Here is an 18,700-nt window from a genome sequence, read left to right on the forward strand (position 1 = left end):
AGTACCTTCAACTTTAGCAATGTATTACATATGCAGTTATTTAGCTCCTGGAACCTCTGGTTATTTTCAAACAAAACCAGTTATTTCACAGGTGTCGATCATGGTTGCCCTCTGGGAAGTGCGTTGGTTGTGGATACTGTGCGGTTCCTATTGGCTTTCTCCATTTTTCTCATGGCAGCATTTTGGAGATATGTTGATGGAGATGACAGAAGAGATGAGGGAGTGATCAGTCCACCTGTCATTGTACAAGTGATGCAGAGATCCTTATGGTCCTTTACTCAATGATGCAAGCTAACAGGTGCCAGTGTCAGGACAAAGCTATTATCAAGAGATAATATTCTCATCTTTCTAATGAAATAAGGCAGTGGTTGTGACAATATTGTGCTCCAAACATTTTGCTGATCAGAAAATTGCATCTTCATGCTGAAGTTATCCAGGAAGATCAGTTTGTCTCCCTTTAGCTTAAGGGCCAGACTTCCTCCTTCGTCTGTGTAGGAATTTGTCATCCAGCTAATTTCATTGTTCGTATCACTTTATTTTCAACCCGTCCACAACCAAAAATTGACCTTTCCTGGGTCATCGATGCCGGTTCTGATCTGTTCTCTACATTTTATTGCTGATGTCAAATGCAAGGCCTGTTAATTACTATGCCTCAATTGAATAAGTCAATTGTGACCTGGAGTTCTGTCTCCAAATGTACAGTGCCCTTCATAATGTTTGGGACAAAGGCCCATCATTTACTTATTTGCCTCTGGACTCCACAATGTTTAGATTTGTAATAGGAAAAATCACACGCGGTTAAAGTGCACATTGTCAGATTTTAATAAAGGCCATGTTTATACGTTTTGCTTTCACCATGTAGAAGTTGGCGGACTCTTGCTGGGGACCGACTTTGGGAGCTCCAACCACAGGAGCCTGCAGGACTTAACATGGTGATGCCTGTCGGGAATCGACCTCAGAAGCTCCAACCATGGGAGCCTGCGAAGCTCCACCATCGTGAGCTCATCATCCTTGGTTACGGTCCAACCGGGAGCTCCAGGCCGCAGGAGCTTCGACCACCCCGATCATGGGAGCTCCAACCGCCCCGACTTGGGGGCTTCATTCGCCAGTTGTGGGAGCTTCGATCGCCCCTACTGCGATGGTTCAACTGCCCCGATCGCGGAAGAATGAAGAGGGAAGATTAGACTTTATTGCCTTCTATCAGTGAGGAATGTAGAATCTGCTGTGGTGGATGTTTATGTTAACTTTTATGTAGTCGTGTGTCTTGTTGCTTTTTTTAGTATGGCTGTATGGTAAATCGCATATCACTGTACCTCAATTGGTACACGTGACAATAAAATACCTTGAACATTCTCTGGAGCCACATTTCGGCGAAGGTTGGCATCAGTGATGAAATACACCACTATCTTCAGTGTTTCAGCACAACATTTGGTTGACTGAGAGAAAGGTCCTTAAAAACAAAAATCAAGACTTCAATCATGGCACAAAAATAATTTTACTACGTATCAGTGCTCCTTGCCCTCTAATGTACCTCAGAGACTTGAACTACCTACAGCATGTAATTCAAAGCACTGTCATAGTCTCCACAGAAACATATCCTTCAAATTCACTGGAAGGTTGTGGAAAATATCATCCAAGGTCAAATTCCCGGCCTTGAGCATAATCACACTCAGTTGGCTCTATCGAGCAGACTATGCAGTTTGTGTCCTTGACATCACAAAACAAATACATTATTCCCAACTGGCACAGAAAATAGATTACCAAGCACTCGGAATAAATTCAAGGATATTTTCAAACCTTGCAAATAAAAAGCATCAATCTATGACTCATGAGAAGACTTCTTGATCTAGAACTGTTCAAAGAGATAAGGAGCATTTGGAGTGGCACCGAGTACCCCGAATGACCAATATGTAGGCCATACTCAGAAATACCATGTAAATGACGGAAAGTATACTACTTTACAAACTATCCACTTGCCCATCTTGCAACCCTTGCTTCCTCTGTGAAAGAGTTAGTTGTTCACACATGGTACTCCTCAAATAACTCAGAACCCATGGAACTGGAATAGAAGTCTTCCTCAATATCAAGGGATATTCTAAGGAAAAGGAGCATGTTAAATGCTCTATAGTCTATAACAATACTCTCCAAAGACAGTATGGGGATGGTTGAATAATCATTCAATTCCCTGAGTAACCAAAAATCTATTGACCCATCTTCAATGAACATGACTTCAATTCATGAAGATTTACAATTCTTAGGCAAGAATATTTCCCTTAAAGTCCTAAATAGTTAATTAGTTATTCTGAGATAAATTCTTTATTTTACTCGTCAAATGATCAAACCTGATAAAAAATACAGATACATTTAAATTAAAGTCTCTTGTTAAAAATGACCCAAAAGGAACACAATTAATGCTCATTGCATGTCCAAATTTTCTGCTTCAGACATAACTGGAGGAGAACCTATGAACCAGCAGTTTTTAGCCACCCGACTTCTCGAGCCTCCTCACCATTGAATGAAATCATGGTTCACCTAACTGCATAGTACACTACACAATTCAATTTACAGCAAGAACCTTTCATTGCCTTGCTTTTCAAGTACCTACCTGCACCTTAAAAATGTTCTGACTGTGCACTGTCATGGGGAAGAGAGTTAAAAAAAAAACCTCACAACTATTGAGATAATTTAGCCTTATCCATGTCATATAACAGGTTTCCTCACATGAAAAAAAATTACTCACTACATCCATCTTATCAAAACTTCTTAGGATCTTTTATGTCCCCATTACTCTTCCAAACTCAACAGATGACAAACCTAGCCTGTCCAACCTTTCCTCATAGGACAATACATCTCTGGAGAACATGGATAGGTGACATTTCGGGTCAGGATCCTTATTCAGACTGAGCAGAGATCACGGAGGGGGAGCAGTGAGGGAGAGTTTCACAGAACACCCATCAGAGAACTTCTTCAATGCCTCTCATAACTTTATATGCTTCTATCTGATCTTTATTTTGTCAAAATTGGATACATTTCTATTAGTTGCTAATAATTCTATATTTCATTTTACGTATACTTTGTACCATCCTTTGCCAAAGGTATGTGAATACCTGTTTGGCTTCGAGATTTAACTTATCAAAGATTTTTTTCCCTCCTAATTACTTTGGATGGGAGCCTTGGAATAACACTTCTGCGTTGAAACATTATTAACTTCCCTATCAAAAGGTATAGGTATAAATACCACTTTAAAAAAAGCACAGCAATAAATTTGTGCAAGATAATTGCTTTACCTCAGTAACTTGAATGCCCAAGTTGAATTTTTTTTAGTACCTACGAAGATAATTACAGAATCATCTATCACCAAAAGTTCATTTTAAGAGCATTGCAAATTCTGCTGTGCAGTATCGGAACATCATGCACTTTTATACAACAATAGTAATTCCTCCTTACTTGCTCATAGCCTTGACTCATTTTAGCACTAAGTACTAAGCAAAAGGGCAGGACAAATACAAGAGATGCTAATCATCATCCGATTGTTGAGTTGTACGTAAATGATCATGCACCCACAGACATTGCTCAATTCCGCAGCATGTGCTGCAACTCCAGTTGCCATTTCTCACGCCCAGCTCAGCTGCACTTCTGCTGCCCCAGGCATTAGTTCCTTTCGCTTCCAGGAGACGGCTGACAGTTGCTGAGCAACCAGACTAATAATTAGCTCAAAGTAGGCTAAAACAGTTGGGCAGAATGCCAGTATTAAACAGAATAAATTCAGTTTTCCAAATCCATTGGCAGAATAAGTGAACCAGTGTTAGCATCCTCTCCCAAGCCAAGATCTCCACTGTTGAGGTTGTAATTCACTCCCGTGAGAAAACCATGTAGTTCACATGCCTGATACCAGGCAACCAAATCAGACATGTATTTGGACCCCATTTAATTTCCTGTTGTGGTTGAGGTCAGAGAGATCTTCTCAGAGCCTCTAAGAAAATGTAACCACTTCTGATTTGTGAGAGTCACTGATAAATAACTCAGAATGGTGAACAAGCATGGCATGGAGAACTTCGAGTCCATTTCTTGGAAACTCGCAAAGGTCAAATGTAAATGATGAAGTGTACCCATTCTCAAACTATCCACATGCGTGCCCATGTCGTGACAGTCAACAAGAGGTCAGCCACCTCAGTAGGTGCGATTCTCAACCCTGAGGGACAGCCTAAGAAGTGAACAAGGGACACAGGATTGAGAAGCAAAATATGAGGAAGAAATAAGTGCAAAATATCTTTGAAGAAGCCTGGTGGAATATATGCCCCAATTAGCATTAATTGCATCGATGAGGAAATGTTTCAGAACTTCAAGTTTGTTGGTGTTAAAATTACCAATGATCTGTCATGGACCATCCATATTAATGCAACAGTCAAGAAGGCACAGCAATGCCTCTACTTCTGTAGGTGATTGAGGAAATACGACATGCCTCCAATGACTGTTACAAAATTCTACAGATCCACTGTAGAAAGCATACTGTAAGGTTGCATCACAACTGGGTTTGGGAACAACTCAGCCCAAGAAATTAACAGGAAGATATTGCAGAGTTGTAGGTGTAGCCTAGTGCATCACAGTGTAGAATCCCCATGATCTACGCCATCTGTACTACACAATGCTTCGAACAGTCTTGCCCAACCCCTATCGTTCCTTCTTCGCTAAAGGTATAGAAGCTTCAAAGCACATCCCACCAAACTCAGAAACAGCTTCTTCATCTGTGTCATCAGCTTCCATAAGCTAGAATACTGTCTGATTCACCTCTACCCCATAGTAGACATTGGACTTTGTCTAAGAAACTGTTGCGCCACAATGCCAAGAACTATATTCTGTACTTTGTATCTTCCCCTTTGCATTGCCTATTGTGCTTGAGTTTGACTTGATTGTACTCATGTATTGTATTCTCTGATCTATTTGGAAAGCATGCAAAACTATGTTTTTCACTGTACCTCAGTACATGTGACGATAATAAACCTAAATCCAAGCCTTGATGGGAAGATGGAAGGTTGATTTTATAGAAATAACGCTTGATATAGACTCCAAGTTGATTCACCAGGTAGTCTGCAAATGTGACAATTTGAACAGGGAAAGTAGGAGCACAGTAGGCCCTCTGACCCTTGTAGTAATAGCCGATCATCGCCGTAGCACCATATCGCTGAACTATCCCCATATCCCTTCATATCAAGAAATCAAAGTTTTGAATGAATTCAATGATTTAAGTTTCCAAATCCTTAAGGGCAGAAAATCCCAAAGATTCACCAGCCACTGCTTAAACAAAAATCATCCTCATCTCAGTCCTATTTGAAGACTGCAACCTCTATGTTCAAGACTCCTCAATCATGTGAAACATCATCCCCATATTCACCCTATTAGTTGTGATCATCATGGAATAGACCATCCTAAAATAGTCGTCTTTGCTACCATACAACAATCCCAATAAAGGGAACAAGAAAATATGCTTCTGGAATACCAGACAAGTTTGATGTCTTTTTGCTAATTTATCTAATTTTAATATTCAGGACCAGGAAAATACCTCCTCACTGGTTATATTATAAATCTGAGTAACTATTACTTGGTTCCACACACCAAATACTTGAAATATCACGAGTTACAGCCTCCACTGCCCATTGCTGTTTGACCGTAAACTGTTCTGCCAAAATCAAAGTTCCAATCATCTTCAAAACAAGAATAGATTTAACTCTGCTTTTATGAGGAACACAGCAAACCATGTGCTTCATATACCATGACAGGTGAGCAGCATTTTACCGCCCCTCATCGTCAGACCAAGTATTATAAATTCCTAAATTAAAAATAAATGAAAACACTCCGATATCTAGAGATGCAAGAGGCTGCAGATGTTGGAATCTTGAGCAAAAAACAAAATGCTGGATGAACTAAGCAGGCCAAGAATGGAAAAGGACAGCTGATGTTTCAGGTCGTGACAACGATGACTCGCAGATGCTGCCTGGAAGGCCAGGCACTTTGTTTTTTTGTTCAACAGATCTCTTGCTCATTCAAATAGTGATTAGAATTGTAGCTCAGCTGAGTGGACGAAGTAATTTACAGTCCTTCCAAACAAGTCTAGTAAGATATTTTCAAATGAGTATTGATTTTGCTTGATAAACAAATACATGGTTATGCAGAAGCACAAATTAAGTTCATTTAAAATCCAACGAGTTGTATTAAGTCAAAGTCAAAGTATCCTTTATTGTCATTCGGACCTTTTGGTCTGAACGAAATTTCGTTGCCTTGCAGTCATACATATAATAAAAATACCAAAAACACACAATAAACACAAATTTATCATCCACCACAGTGAGTTAACCAGGCACCTGCTCACTGTGATGGAAGGCAAAAGTCTTAAAGTCTTTGTCTCATCCCTCCTTGTTCTCCCTCTGCGCTGAGGCGATCCAGGCCAGGTGATGGTAAGTCAGTCCCGCGGCTCAACCGTGCTCCGTGAACGGGCCGGTTAAAAACCCCGCGGCCCGGGGTGGTCGAAGCTGCCGCCCTCCAGTCCAGCGGACGAAGCTGTTGTTGCGGGAGCTCCAGAAAAACAGGTCACCAACCTGTGACCTGCAAGCTCCCGACGATGTCGTCCACTGTGCCCGCGGCTGAGCCTCCGAAGTCGGGTCCGCTGCCACAGCTCCAAGTCGGGCCGCCGCCGGAACGCCGCCACAGCTCCGAGGCCGCCAGTTCCTCCATTAGGCCTCAGCGCAGACGGAGGATACAAGAAATGTCGCATCCCCCTCGAAAGAAGAGACTAAAACCATGTTTCTCCCACTCCCCCACACATACACAACCTAATAAAACTAAACGTAACTAACTTTAACTAAAACAGAAAAGAAGAAAGCAAACAAAAAAACCCCCAAAAAAAACAGACGGACTGCAGGCGAGCCGCTGCTGCCAGGCAGCGCCGCCACTTCCGGATATTGAAGTTGAATTAAGAAATTCCAGCATAGAAGGACACAATGTGATTCGAAGTAATATCTGTCCAGGATTTTGGGGCGGATGTAATTTTTTCCTGACCTTCTTCCTTAACAAAGCCAGACTGTTTTGCCTATATCTTCTACATCCTCCTACATTTTGATTGGTCTGCACTATGTTAAGCAAATTACTTTGTTCCCCAGTAGTCTTGATGATGTGAAGGAAACAGTGATGGAAGTTATGGAATCTTAAGTTCTGAAATCCTCACTGCTGACAAATGTAGTGTTAAGGATGACACCATTGGAAGTGAAAAAGATTAATCTTATATATTAACGGTAGGCAAAAATGCTGGAGAAACTCAGCGGGTGAGGCAGCATCAAAGGAGCGAAGGAATAGGTGACGTTTCGGGTCGAGACCCTTCCTCAGACTGTCAGATATCTACATCTCAGACAGAAGTTCAATTGGAGATCTAAAATCTAATTCAGTGATTAATTTCTGTAGAATATTTAATATTGGTCACTTTTTTTTTTAAACCGATGAAGAGTGAGTGCCAGTGCAGTGAGTGTAGAGCAGATGGATATAGGATAATAAATACAAAGTTCCTGAAAATGGTGCTGTAGGTAGCTAGGATAGTGAAGAAGTCTTTTGGCACACTGGCTTTCATTAGTCGGTCGAGTGAGTATAGAAGCTGGGATGTTATGTTACACTTGTACAGGATGCTGATGAGGTGACTTTTGGAGTATTGTGTTCAGTTTTGGTAATCTATGATGTTGGAAAGATTCTATTGAGCTGGAAAGCGTGCAGCGAAGATTTACGAGGATGTTGGCAGGACTCGGTCTGAGCTATAGGGAGAGATTGGGCAGGCTGGGACGTGCATTTGTGGGACGACAGATGGCACAATGGGCTAAGTGTTCGGCTGGCAACCGGAAGGTAGCCGGTTCGAATCCCGCTTGGAGTGCATACTGTCGTTGTGTCCTTGGGCAAGACACTTCACCCACCTTTGCCTGTGTGTGAGTGATTGGTGGTGGTCGGAGGGGCCGTAGGCGCAGATTGGCAGCCACGCTTCCGTCAGTCTGCCCCAGGGCAGCTGTGGCTACAGAAGTAGCTTACCACCACCGAGTGTGACTGAGGAGTGAATGAATAATACGATGTAAAACGCCTTGAGTATTAGAAAAGCGCTATATAAATCCCATCCATTATTATTATTATTATTATTTACCTTGGGTGCACAGGAGGCTGAGAGTTGACCTTTTAGAGATGTAAAATCATGAGGAGTAGATGGGGTAAATGCACTATTTTTTTCCAAGGGAAATTGAGAACCAAGGGGCATAGATTTACCCGAGGGACAAATCTGCAGTTCCTCCTTAAACATTCTATCTTTCACTGCCAAGTTTCCAGAGCATGCATCTTAGAATACAACTCTATACTTTATCATTCAGGCAGCAAAGAGTAATTGGCTACTGAGTCGTAGACAAAGAAAGAATGGACCATATAACATTTCTCATATTTTGCTACATGTCAGTCATGTAATTGAAGCACTGGTTCACAATATCTCAAGAATATCAGTTCTAATGCTGGGGAGCAGCTAAGGAGCAGAATCAATACAAGCTGGACACTTTAAAAACAAAGTGCAGAACTGCAGGTGCTTCATATATAAGGTTAGAAATATTCTCCAATATTAATGGAAAAATATTGATACAATTAGAAGTTCAAACTTCTAAATATCAATATAACTGCTATAGATGTACAATTATTGTCAGACAGATAGTATTATTATACAGATAGACAGATATTATTATTATTATTATTACTACTACTACTACAAAAAGCTGGAGGAACTCAGCGGGCTAGGTGACTGCTATCCTTAATCCACATGATTAGTTTTGAATACTTTTCAGTCATAAAATATTCAGGATTTTCAAAAACATGTCAACATGCCAAACTTTTCTTTTCAGTTTAGTAATACAGGTGCACAACCTTTTATCCGAAATTCCGGAAACCAAAAAGCTCCGAAAATCGGACATTTTCGGTCCTGGAAAAAAGGGAGGGTATATTGCCCGGGAGAGTAGGAATCCCTAGACCTAGTACAGTGAGCGTCCACCGAGGGTCGCCCGGAGAGGTTCCGCGGTCACCTCTCCGGGTGACCCTCGGTGGACGCTCACTGAACTAGGTCTAGGGATTCACAAAAAATGCTGGAGAAACTCCGCGGGTGCAGCAGCATCTATGGAGCGAAGGAAATAGGTAACGCTTCGGGCCAAAACCCTTCCTCAGACTGCCCTATCAGTCTGAGGAAGGGTTTCGGCAAAGGGAGGGGAGAGAAGGGAAGAGAGAGGAAGGATCTGCCGGACATGCTGTGTGTGTGTGTGTGTGTGTTTGTTTGGCGGAGTCTGAGGGGAGAAGGAGAGATGGGAGAGAAGGAGAGATGGGAGAGAAGAAGGGAAGGGAGGGAAGGAAGGGAGGGAGAGGTCCAGCGGCGGGAACGGATGCCTGGGTCCGGGCGTGAGCTGAGGCCGAGGTTTGTAAACGTTGCTGCAACCCCCGGCCCGGCCCTCCGTGTATTGTTCACCGCGTCTTCCTGGAGAGAGGGGGGAGGGCGGGAGCCGGGGCTGTGTGCGTGAAGCACGGCGACTAGAGGGACGGGAGAGCTGCCCCGGGAGCGTGAGGGCACCTCCCCCTTCTCCATTCCCCCTCACACCCCCCTCCCCATCTACCCCTTTCTTCCCCCTCTACCTCTCTACTCTCTCTCGGCCCGCAGTGATCTGCCGGACATGGTGTGTGTGTGTGTGTGTGTGTGTGTGTGTGTGTGTTTGGCGGAGTCTGAGGGGAGAAACACCGGCACCAAGAGCGAGCTAACGCGCGGACAGAACGGACAAAAGCAACGATTATAGGTCGGAATAGGTGACCAAAGATCTTTGTAGGTGACATTTCGGGTCGAGACCCCTCTTCTGACTGACTCAGGGGAAAGAGGAGCAAGAGCTATGGACGGTACTAAGGACAAGTGAATGGAAGATATGCCGATATCTCCCGTTTCCCTTTACCATCAGTCTGAAGAAGGGTCTCGACCCGAAATGTCTACCAATGCCGCTCTATGAACGTTGCTTTCGTCCGTCTGTCCACGCTTTCGCTCGCTATTGGTGCCGGCGCTTCTCCCCTCATGGCAGCTGTTGAAAGTCGACCCGAAATATCACCTATTTCCTCCTATTATCACGTATTCCTCACCAGAGATGCAGCCTGATCCGCTGATTTACTCCAGCCTTTTGTGTCTGTCTTCGGTTTAATCAGCATCTGCAGTATGTGCCGTTTAAAAAGTACAAGGCATGTGCCGTTTAAAAAGCGATAAAAAACATTTAACAACACCTAAACTGTTCCCCCGCAACGCTGCGAGAGGCATAACTGAAGTCGGGTCGGGGTTACTGAAATGACGGAGGTTACGCTCCGGTGCGGACTACGCGTCAGTTCATTGTATTTCGCAGGAGTGGACCATCTTGCGCGCTTTAAGATCTTTGCTCCAATTGATTTGATTATTCTAGCGCGGGGCCCCCGCGGGGCCCAATTGGGAGAAATAGGTCCTATCGGCTAAAGGCCGGCCCTGACCGGGTAACTGCCGGGATCGAGACTCTACCACTGAGCCACATGTTAAAATTTACGCTAAAAACCTTCCGTTCGGAAAACCGAAAAATCCCGAAATCCGAGAAGTGTCTGGTCCCAAGGCTTTCGGATAAAAGGTTGTGCACCTGTAGAACATTATTGGGCACCTGGTTCTATTTACAATACAAGGATAACCAGACAAATGAACATAAATTTGTTTTAAGAAAAGAAATACTGTTTGGGTTCAATCTCTCCAAGAAAGAAAATGAAATTCAATTCCACTACCCCAAATGGTCCTGACAATTTTCTCTAAAATATCTTGCTTCATAATTCAAAAACAGAGCATCATAATCGCATTGCTTAAAATTATGAATCAATCTCCTGATGCAAGTTTAAGATTTTAAAGTTGTTTAATGTTTTGAACACATTTCATTATTTTTTACACGAGAAAAATAAAGGCAACACCTTAATCTAAAATTGCAATAAAGTATTTCCCCCCCCCCCCCACATTGTAGAACAGATAGATTAATTTCACCAACAGTTATTAATTTCACGAAAACAAGTTAAATACAAGAATTATGAATATTTAATGACTTTATTCTTCCTTACCTGCAAGCATTACTGCACAATGCTGATTAAATTGGAAATGTTTAACTTGTAATTTGAGCATACCATTTAGGATGAAAGCATCATATAAAATAAGATATGCAAGACACAAAAAGCAAGCACACTGATGTCATAAGAATATGATTTATTCTTTTCCTCAGCTCTTAATGTAGCAAAACCACACACTAAACATGCTTGTTACGACATGCATTCTTTTAGAATTCTCACTGAGCGACCATCTTAAATTTGTAGAAAGTTTGGAGAATTCGAGCAAAAAAATGTAAGCTGCGGAATTTCTAGTAGTCAAAGCTTTAACACAGTAACAAAATTATCAATTAATTGGAAGTTCTATGTATGTGTGCGCGCGCACACACACACACACAAATAATTCAAATGTTGAACAGTGTATTTTTATATTTATTGTAATAATGCCGTGGGAGCATTACATGATACGATATATCAGCAGAGTTGGACTTATCAGTTTATTAGAATCTATTTCCAAACATTTTATTTTCCCTTCTTCCTCTGCGCTAATCACTACAGAAACCTCATTACCCACATCAAGAAATTCCAGTTTTATTGCGCATAAACTGGCTCATGAGATGGTAATCTGGACACTCACTTAACCTCTCTTTTGCTCCTGGGCACACAGAAGGCAAGAAACAAAACATTTCCCTTTGCTGTATTCTATATGCATCTCGTGCCGAAAATGTAGAAATTATAATTTCTAGAAGATAAATGAACATGAACTATGCTCATTAGATTATTTACAAAACCTGCTGCTAATGTGCATATGGCTGATTCAAAACCTGATTGTTCATCTATAAACCTTCCAGAGCTGAATTAACTAATCATTGGGTGATTTGGCTTGGGAAAGTCAATTGAGATTTATGATGCAGGACGTTTTACTCCTGTAGGCAAAAATCAACACTTGAAACTTTAAGTCATAATTCAAACTAGATGTTATACCAGGTTGTTAATATCAGTGCTTAAAATTCTTTAATTCATAACGTGTGCAGTTGAGTACAAGCGAGGCATGTTAATATTTCAGATAAACACTTTAGCAAAAGGCAAATCAGAATATAAAGTTCATTTTGTGTTACAATGTTCAATAGCAAGGTATGCTATTTAAGTAAGTTATGGGAAAATTCAAATAGAGTAATAACTTTTGCAGCATTCCTAAAACATCTATTTTTAAACAAATAAGTTTGCATTTGAATAGAATCATCCAAGGATATCAGATTGCCAATGACAACTAATGAAGTACTTCTATCTCACTTGTTTGGTCAATAATGATTCCTAGAAAATATCACCAATTAACCAATTTTGTAGATTTATTTAAATGTGATTGAGATGCTAAAACATTGATTGTTAACACCTGGAAGTGCTACAATCATAATATATAATGTCTCTCAAGTGGATACTGGGGTTAGCTTTCAATGACATTGGTACAAAGATTAAATTGCATAGTCCTTTAACAACATCATCCAGTGATGCTACAGCTTTAGATTTGAACTGCGGTTTGCAAAATTAAATGTAATTGTTATTATGGAATTTATTTTAAATTGAAACATCCTATTAAAATGAAAGCCTAAATCATCTAACAAAAAAAAGTATCCTACATCAGTAATAATGTTAACAAGAATCTTTAATTACAATTTTACCTGATAGTACAAAAGCAATGTATTTTTATTTTCTTCACAAATGCAATTAATTTTAAAACTACGGGAACCTAAATCATTCACAGAAGTATTACACATTTAATAACCTGGGTAAAATGAAATGAAATGCCATAACAGCATTAATAACAATGAAAGCATCAAAGATTTAAAACATAGACAGAACTGGCTCATTGATATTTCATGTTGGCCTTATGTATTTATTTGGATAGCTATCAAAATGCCAAATAGGTATCAAAAACACATTTATGAATAACGACAAAAAAAATGTAGCTCTTGTTTAGTGTTTTTGGATAAATATAATCCAAACATTACAGATGCTTTCTGCATTGGTCATTGAAGTATGATCAAGAATGTGTCAACATGGCTGTGAATATGAAATGGTACTGTAGAGGTTATAATCAGTGAAAGATGAATAGTTAAGTTACCAGTAAATAAATACACTTATCATGCCGAAATTTCCAGGTTTCTAAATAACAAAAGATGTACTAATTGGAATGACAAATCATTCTAGAAGATTCTTAAATGCAGTTATATTATAAATGGCTTATTTTTTCCCTTTGAGTTAGGAAGAAAACTCTGTAGCATCTATACAAATTATTTTTAAAATTGGGCTTGGCTGGACTACAAAACATTGGATAAAGCAGAAGGTATGACAAAGAATTCTCCCAAAATATTCAAATCAGAGGCAAATGAAAGGACACAAGCCAAAAGATTGAATCGACAATAAACATTCAAAAGCAACATTTCGAATTTAACAGGCGATTTTCCCTTTGTATCATGGAGCCAAATGACAGGTGTGTGCAAAGCATGATGAAAAATTACCACATGGGAAGACTCAAATTAGAAGATCCTGGAGGCTTGAGTAAGACTGAAGCACTGAAGACTGTTGAGGATCTGGCACCAGCAGTAACATTATGCAAGAGGAAAAGTGAGTGTTTGGTCAACTGGCAAAGGAAGTTTAAGAGAATTACTGACTAAAATACTACCGTAGTCAAACATTAGACCTCTGGTCTAATATTTGAATACAAGATTTTATTGGCAGCAAGATATAGTAACAGGTTAAAATGTAACTAGCATAATCTAAGAAGACTTAACGCAATAAATTAGCACTTGCCCATCATATTCCCACAATCCCCACCCCCCTCCTCCAAAATTCTATGACAGCTGTAAAACTAATATTTTGAGTAAAGTATGGTTTATCTATTCCAAAGACAAAGCATCCTGCCATTAAATTTATAGTATTATTTGTTCTGGGGTCGCCCAGATTTCAACATTTTCAGAAAATTCCTTTTCAAAATAAACCACAAATTAACTACTGAACAACCCATTCTCCCACCAACCACCGCAAAAATAATCCAGCTTGGCTCTTTGTCAGGGAATTGATTGTGTGTAAAACAATATTTACCAATCCCCTTACATCCTTCCAAAATCAAATCTGAAAATGGCCAGCATTATTACTTACCAGGGAGAAGTAATAAAAAGGTGCATATTTGTACCACTTGGGAATGGGTTAAGTCCTATGAATGTCACATTGACTTTAGCAGCCATTTTCATAATTGAAAATCCTAGAATTTTGGTTAAGTAGGCTCTGAACCTCCAATTAGCAGCCATTTTGGTCCTTCTGAAGGGTTCCAGTGGACAAAATTCATAACAGTTTGGCACGAAACATTGCAGAATATTTAATGATATACGTGCAGCAGGACAAAACTACACAATTAATTTAAGATTTTACATCTGAATTGAGCATTAAAAACTAAAAATAAAAACGAACATTGAACGAAACGAGAGAAAAACTGGCTTTTGTTGGTAAGAGATAAAAGCAATAGATATCTAATATTGCTTACCTGATTATAAAAGTTGATATGTGATATTTGCACTTCCTTAAATAAACCACAGGAACTTGTTAAAGGCATTTTTGCATGAGGGGGAAACAGGCATAACAAATGTCAGCCATTTTGAGTTTGCCGAGACACAGACAGCTGAGGATACTGTAGCATCATCCTCCTCCTCACTTTTATATATAAACAGCTACTTCTCTACAGAGACTTGTTACAAAATGGTTTCCTACCCTGCATCATCTCCCTTCAATGATTCATTCATTTTAGTTTTGGTGTGGGTGTGAATGTTGGGGCGTGTGTGTATGTTGCACAATATTCTTTGCCTGCTACAGTCAGATAGCTGCAAGTACACAACCACATAACAACAACAGGACTTACCAGCAGACAGCAAGCTCTGATTGTTGGGTGTGCAACTACAGCATAGCAGATGTGTCTGGAGGCGGCCCCTCACTGACGTCAACTGCCTGTCAGTCACACTAGGCAATTAGCAAGCAGGATTCTACAGTGCAAGTTTACTTGCTGCTTCCTAGAAATCCAGGCCAGAGATTACAAAACACCAGAGCGAGCCAGACGGCTATTAGAACCACCAGGCACCAGAGGGAGGGGGGAAAAAACAAAAGAAGCCCCACTTCAAGAACATACAGGAGGATATTGCCAGAATGCAAGATTTCCCTGTGCCCTTGAACCCATTATTTGAATATATCATACAACACAATACATAGATAACTCCTATCTTTTCCAAATCACTCTTTCTTCAACATTTATGAATTACATTAACATTTAATATAAAAATAAATGTGTTTTTTTCTTTCCTGGTTCCCAATGATATCAAATCTCTAATCTTGGCATTTTCTAGTTATTTAAAAATAAAATATTCCAAAAAAACCCTCTGACATACTGGGAAAAAACGTTATACCGTCATAAGGTATTTAGAGATTCAATTATTATAACAAATTATATCCTACCACCTCAAATTTTATCTCCCCAGTTTCATTATGAGTACAATGATCATTATTAAAATATTAAAATTAGTTCAAACTATTATATTCCCTCCTTCCTGTATTCCATTTCCTCCTTACTATATTAAGCACACAGCCAGCAGCACAATCTGCTTTTCATTTCACTGGATTTCACTGGCGAGAAAGATCTAGATGACTCACGCTCACAGCACCCGACAGTTATAACATCTCCACAATTGTGAAATAAAGAGCAGACTGTAGTCGGTATGCATTATCCTCTGCACATGCACATGTGCTCTCTATATGCGTCATTCTTTAAAATGTTGATAAAATATATTTGTGCATTTTTTTTTTTTTTTAATGTTAGTTCAATCATGTCTCATTACACCTCAAAAAAAATCAAAAAAAATTGACAGCGGCAGATTTATTATTGTATCAGACAATATAGGAAATCTAAAATTTCTTTGCAAAATTGGAGACAAACAAGTATAGGTAATACTACACAAAAGGAGAAAAACATACAGGGTACACTTTTGGAAAGTTGCAAGGTCAATTGAAAGACATTGGTGAAAACACTCACGGACTTGTCGCCGATATGAGAAAACTATGCTTAAATATTTATGATATTTTAATTACCAGTCATGCTGCAGAATTTCTGCAGATAGTCAATAGATAAAAATCTGAAATAAACGTCAAGCTGAATAGCGAGCTTTTCTACGGGTGTGGTGAAACTGATAGATGCACAGAAACACACAAAATGAAAATTTATTTTAGACATGTTTTTAAATTTGTTGCATCCTAAGAGTGTAAACCAAAGAAAAGCATTCCAAATTTCAGGTCTAAAATCCTACGCAAAGTATGGCTGCCTACCTACCCCACAAGCAAAATTTATCCATATGATCAGGAATTTTAAGTAGGTGGAAAGTAAAATCTACCTTTATTCAACCTAACCATGAAAAACATGCAGATGTTAAATGGTCAAAATAAATCACAAATACTACAAGCGACACTGTCCTTTACTATCACTATATATCCCACAATTTATGCGTTATGTATTTAATAGCTTTCCTGAAAGATAGATGCTCTAATTATAGAACTAGAGGGGTTTTCTTGCACACATTTCTTCATGTGTGAGAAACAGACTAGATTAAGGAAACAAGTAGAGAAAGGAAGCATCCAAGATTCTAGTATATGCATCACGTGATTCCAGCAGCTAAGCTCGTTGTATAATGGAGGAAGTCGAGTCCCTGCAGAGTGCACAAAATGGCTGCCTTGTCTGTACTGCAGCTACAGTGCCCTCCATAATGTTTGGGACAAAGGCCCGTCATTTGTTTATTTGCTGCTGTAATCCACAATTTAAGATTTGTAATAGGAAAAAAAAAATCACATGTGGTCAAACTCAGCGGGTGAGGCAGCATCTATGAAGCAAAGGAATAGGCGATGTTTCAGGTCGAGACCCTTCTTCAGACTAATGGGGGGGGGGGGGGGGGAAGAAAGAAAGGAAGATGCGGAGACAGTAGGCTGTGGGAGAGCTGGGAAGGGGAGGGGAAGGAGGGAGAAAGCAAGGACTACCTGAAATTGGAGAAGTCAATGTTCATACCACTCGGGTGTAAACTGCCCAAGTGAAATACGAGGTGCTGCTCCTCCAATTTGCACCTCATTTTTCGCTTGGGTAGTTTACACCCCAGCGGTATGATTGTCCAACCGCAAAATGTCCTTTATGCAAATATAAGGGAGCTCTCAGCACCTAGTCTTTCCATCACCGGTGGAAACCTTTATTGCAGAATCGCAGACTTGAAGCAGTCATTGCATGCAAAGGATATGCAACAAAATACTAAACATGACTACTTTCATTTACACGACATTGCTGTGTCCCAAACATTATAGTGCCCTGAAATGGGGGGGGGGGGGGGGGGGCGGTGGGGGATGGGCTATGTATAAACACTGGTGTAATTTCTACATGGTGAAACCAAAATGTATAAAAATGCCCTTTATTAAAATCTGACAATGTGCACTTTAACCACATGTGATTTTTTTTTCTATTGCAAATCTCAAATTGTGGAGTACAGAGGCAAATAAATAAATGATGGGTCTTTGTCTCAAACATTAGGGAGGGCACTGTATCTGCCTTAAATCAACCAAAGTTAACAACATAATTAGCTTCCCTGGAATACTGCTACCAAACATTTATAGAGCCTACTGATCAGAGGGGAAACAGTTGACAGAAGACACCATAATAGACCCTATGACCAGTGACATGCCTGAGGTCACTTGGAAGATTCCATATGACAACAAAGTCAATCGACACCACATTTGCAACCACCTGTGGTGGTATTATAGGTCCAAACTGGGTAACACTTGCTCTGGGATCATCATGGGCATCAGGCTGACTGACCAGCAACCTAAAGAAGCCCAATTCAGATGGACCATCTGGGACTGTTTTAAAGAAAACTAGACCAAGGGCAGACTCCCCCAACGCAGCCGTTCCCTACCCGTAGCCCCCACGGGAGACGTGGTCCTCCAACTCAAGCGGCTCAGGAATGAGCAGTTCGGCTGGTTTTAAATAGCGTCTTTGAGGCGAGATGCGGGCGCCAGCAGCCGTTATGGTTGCTGGCCAGCAGGAGGCGACAAAATGAGTGAGTGGGGGGGGGGGGGGGAGAAGGATTTAATGAAAAATGTGGACATAAACATAACGAAATCTAATGAGTGGATAGTTGGAATGAAAAGTGAAATGTCTACCGAAATGGCTGCTTCTATGGGTGAGAAGCCAGTTTATTTTTGAAATATTGGGGGGTGGGGGGGGGGGAGAAGGATTTGATTAAAAAGGTGTACTTAAACACGGCGAAATGTAATGAGGAGCGGATACTTAGAAAGAAAAGTGAAATCTCTACCGAAATGGAAAAGATCTCGGCGATTGTGCGTCTGGATTCGGCGTGGCAAGGAATCAAAGGAAGAAATGCAGCCGGCAGCCGTACATGTAAATGGATCCATTCCGATTGGACATCTGCGAGCATCGGCCATCCCGATTGGACATCTGCGAGTATTGGGCATTGTGACATCACACGATGGAACGAAT

General features: G+C 40.5%; 1 protein-coding gene across 17 annotated transcripts in view; it reads right to left on the reverse strand.

Annotated features, from left to right (window-relative positions):
• LOC116967094 (activating transcription factor 7-interacting protein 1-like) overlaps positions 1-18,700 on the reverse strand; it is a 102,626-nt gene that overhangs the window by 75,312 nt on the left and 8,614 nt on the right. Inside the window, exon 1 of one of the 17 annotated variants that reach the window (XM_033013585.1) lies at positions 15,044-15,820. The exons of the other annotated variants lie outside the window; for them this stretch is intronic. The gene's annotated coding sequence lies outside the window, so the exon portion shown is untranslated. Of the gene's footprint in view, positions 1-15,043; positions 15,821-18,700 lie in introns of those variants that run through there. 17 annotated transcript variants of the gene reach the window in all.

The sequence above is a fragment of the Amblyraja radiata genome, chromosome 38 (assembly GCF_010909765.2).
Source record: "Amblyraja radiata isolate CabotCenter1 chromosome 38, sAmbRad1.1.pri, whole genome shotgun sequence".
Taxonomy (NCBI): Eukaryota; Metazoa; Chordata; class Chondrichthyes; order Rajiformes; family Rajidae; genus Amblyraja; species Amblyraja radiata.